The sequence below is a fragment of the Lactuca virosa genome, chromosome 1 (genome assembly GCF_052849685.1).
Source record: "Lactuca virosa cultivar CGN04683 chromosome 1, Lactuca_virosa_CGN04683_v6, whole genome shotgun sequence".
NCBI classification, from domain to species: Eukaryota; Viridiplantae; Streptophyta; class Magnoliopsida; order Asterales; family Asteraceae; genus Lactuca; species Lactuca virosa.
The window spans coordinates 185,679,369-185,683,877 of record NC_136426.1 but is presented as its reverse complement, the minus strand read 5'-3'; positions in this window follow the sequence as shown (position 1 = coordinate 185,683,877).

Genomic DNA, 4,509 nt, shown 5'->3' with positions numbered 1-4,509 from the left:
AGGTGCTCCTCATGCTGCTCCTGATTCTTGGAGTAAACCAAGATGTCATCGATGAACACTATCACAAACCGATCCAGCATTGGTATGCACACGCGGTTCATGAGGTCCATGAACGCGGCTAGAGCATTGGTGAGCCCAAACGGCATCACCACAAACTCATAATGACCATAGCGGGTCCTAAAAGCGGTCTTCTGCACATCATCATCTCTGACCCGCATCTGGTGATATCCGGACCGTAGATCAATCTTGGAGAACCAGGATGCTCCATGAAGCTGGTCAAACAAATCATCTATCCTCGGGAGTGGGTAACGGTTCTTTACCATTACCTTGTTCAGCTCCCGGTAATCTATACACATACGGTCCGATCCGTCCTTCTTATTCACAAACAGGATCGGGGCTCCCCATGGTGAACTGTTCGGCCTGATAAAACCCTTGTCTAGCAGCTCCTGCAGCTGCGTAGACAACTCCTACATCTCGGGAGGAGCCAACCGATATGGTGCCTTGGTTATTGGTGCCACACCATTGACCAGATCGATCCGAAACACAACCTGTCTTTCCGGAGGTATTCCGGGTAGATCTTCCGAGAACACATCCGGGTACTCTCGAACCACTGGTATATCATCCACTGTTGCCTTACCCTTATCCCGGGTATCCATGACATAAGCGACGTATCCTGCTCAACCCTGCTGAAAGTAGCTCCTCGCTCTCGCCGCTGAACAAAGAATCGGTCCGCGCTGTGGTCTTTCGCCCTGTATCACTAACTCTCCCCCACTAGGAGTACGAACCTTCACTAGCTGCTGCTCGCAGTCGATCACCGCCCCATTGGGGCTCAACCAGTCTATACCCACGATAACCTTATTCCCTCGCAGGGGAATAGGAACCAAGTCCACTGAAAACTGCTCATCAAATAACCGAAGTGTACATCCTCTATGAACTCTCGCGACCCTGACGGTCCTATCATCTGCTATCTCAACGTCAAGTAGGCAATCCAGCTCCCCCGGAGCTCTGCTAAATCGCTTGCTAAGTGCAAGCGACACAAACGATCGGCTAGCCCCCGAATCAAACAATACCGTAGCTGAAATGTCGTTCACTAGGAACGACCCTATAAACAACACATAAACATGAGTAATAATCAAATGTAATAAAGAGAAGATGGAGAAAATACATACCAGCCACCACATCAGGAGTCGCTCGTGCCTCCTCTGCTGTAAACTGGAAGGCTCTGCTCTTCGCCACTGGCGCCTCATCCCGACCCTGACGGCCGTCTGTAATCATCAGTGTGGTAGGAGCGGGTGTCACCACCAATCCTGCTGATGCTAGACTCGGACACTGGGACTTCTTGTGTCCCCTATGATTGTAATGGAAGCAAATCAGATCAGATGTTGCAGTGGTGGTAGTGGTAGTAGCTATACAATCCCTGCTCATATACCTAGTCCGACCGCACTTGAAGCAGCCGGAACTCCCCGCCTTGCACACCCCATCGTGCAACCTGCCACACTTGCCACACCGACTATGGCTCTAATGTCCCCTAGACCTGTGATCAGACACCTTGGGTTTTTTGCCCGAACCCGCTGTGCCAGGCGCCACCTCTGGGTTCCTCTTCCTCTCCATCTCTAGATCAATCTCCCTCTCACGAGACCTCGCAATCATGTCCTCCAGCGTCTTGCAGCTGGAGCGGCTCACAAACTGGTCCGCAACATCTCATGATATCGGGCCTTCTTCATCTCCTCGTCCGCCACATACTGCGGAACGAGAAGGGCCCTCTCCCTAAACTTGGCAGTAATCTCCGCCATAGTCTATGTCGCCTGCTGGAGGTCCTGAAACTCCCTAGCAAGCTGCTGCACCTCAATGACAGGTGCGAACTCGGCCCTAAACCTGCTCGTGAAATCGCTTCAGGTCATCACATCCAATATTGAGTCATCACCAATAGCTCGTCCGATCTCCTCCCACCAATCTCGTGCCCTGTCCTTCAAAAGACAGGATGCTAATCTGACCTTGTCCCCCTCGGGACATCTGCTGGTACGGAACGTGTTGGCGACATCCGCCAACCATATGGTACTCGCAATGGGGTCCCGAGCCCGATGGTAGTCGGGAGCTCCACAAGCTCTGAACTCCCTGAAAGTCAATGTGCGCGATCCCATCATGTCCGCTATATCAGTGCGGAAAGCGCTCAGCTTCTCCTCCAGAAGCTCTAAGATACCCTCCTTGACCGATCCAAAGATCACAGGAGTCTGGTCTAGTATGTTGCGCGTGACCTCCGAGGAGATGAACTCCCTGGTCTGCTCATCTAACTTCCTGGCTCCAGAGCCTGAGCCCGATCCCTCTCATGCGCCTGAACTACCATCTGCTGGTCTAGGGCGTAAAACCACCATTCTGAAAACACATCATATCAAACGTCAGAATACTAATATAACTGGAGGGATCACATACACTACAAGTTCCCTGGTCTTATCTCAGCCTTCCTTGATTCGAGTACGGATCCTCTGCTTTCAGTAGTACATGCCTATACTACCTTCCACATCTATCCGTACTTTTCTCAAGAACTGCCTCGACTCCACCAAGTCCCTTCTACTGCTACTGTTCTCTGCTACTCTCATCCTAGGCTTGCCCTAGGGTAATCACCAACTCACTCTTCGCCATCAACTGCATAAGAAGTCCCTGCTTTCTTCCCCTAACTAGCTCACGAATACTATTACATATTACTCAGACTAGATAATTCTTCGAATGAGAGATCCTATCCTACAACGGTTGGACTCAAACAAGAGCTGCGCAATAGAGCTAGACCTAACCTTCTGAAATTATTTAATCCTCGCAATATGCAATGTAACATATTCGTTTACTAGTTAGTCAAAGATAACTAAGACTCCTAAAAGCACAAAGCAAGTAGCATTCGAGCATCGAGTACACATAATCAAGCACATACTACTCTAGCTATCATACTGACTGATCTGTACTAGCATGCATTTCTCATAAAGCTGACACACATATAACAGACACATAAGGCATCCTTCCTAGATCGTTAGCCCTAATCTAGCATGCTGTTCTTATAAAGCTGATAAACATATCATAACATAAACTTGTATGGGTAATCTGGGAGTACTTACTTGAGCTCGACTGATTGCATGCACCACACCCTTTTTTTTCTCTATTTTCAAAGTTCTTTTCTTTCTAAAATTTCATTTTCTTTTTCAAAACTCTTTTGAAAATCTTTATACCATTTCCTTAGTTTGAGTTCAGACACACCCGAAAGTATATCTAAATCCCTCAAACCAAGGCTCTGATACAAACTTGAAACATCCCAAAAATATGACCCAAAAATTTTGTTTTCAAATCATTGTTAAAATCATAAATCATCCAAAGTCATAAGTAAAATACTAAATCATGTATCATAAAAAATCATAGTATCTGTCTCAAATCAAAATCTCATAACAAATCATCAGAGCAAACTCCCAGGCTATGACTATGGTGTGTGCCATGCGATCAACCTGATCCCTTCCCTTTGCTAGTGGAAGTACCTGAAACCAAAACTGAAAAAGATAAGCACAAAGCTTAGTGAGATCCCCCAAACTACCACATACCATACAATAACACATATAACACATACTGGGCCTTGCTCACTGCATCAGGCCCCGCCCGACATCAGATCGAAGTCCGGAATAAACTGAGCATAACATAAGCATGAACATATAACATAATCACATATACTGCATCGGGCTTGCCCGACATCGGACCGGAGTCCAAAAACATATACACATATCACAAACATGCATGAATCATGAAGACATCAAGCATACATAACTACTTCTCGGGACCACCCCGACATCGGACCGAAGTCCGGAACTACTATCATCTAAACGGGCCGGCATTGTGGCCGTAGACCCGTTCCTACTGGAAGGAAACTCACCTCTCAATCTGGCTGCTGACAAACTCGTGCGAAAGTGACACTGTCCGCTGCTCCAACTACTCCCCGGCTATAATGACCAAATAAACATTTAGTCAAAAACTGATGACTCTCCTATGGGTAAAATGACTGTTTCACCCCTCTGATCTATTTTGGGCCATGACCTAGGCCTAATCCTTTCTAGTCCTTACTAAGGCCCATTAAGTGCCCAAATAGCCCAATTTTCTAAATTGGGCCCAACTCTTCAAACGAGCTTCCCTTCCAAGCTTACAAATCCTTGGGCCCTTAACTGGCTTCTGAAGACCCATCACAGCCCATTACTACTATGTCCAAGACTTGGCCCAAACCAAGGCCCAATAACAAAAGTCCACTGACTGAGCGTAAGCTGGGCGTACCTCTATGTACGCTGCACGTACTGCTGAAAAGAATTGTACGCTGCGCGTACTGGCGTGTATGCCCAATATAGTCTCCTGATAAGCACTTTTCTCCAAAACGACTTAATCCCTTAAGACACTATATCCAAACTACAGATCTGAGTCCCATGCTTTGTCCTAGCCCATAAAGTCGATCACTTGGTGGCTTGCAAGCCACCAAATGAGTCCAACACT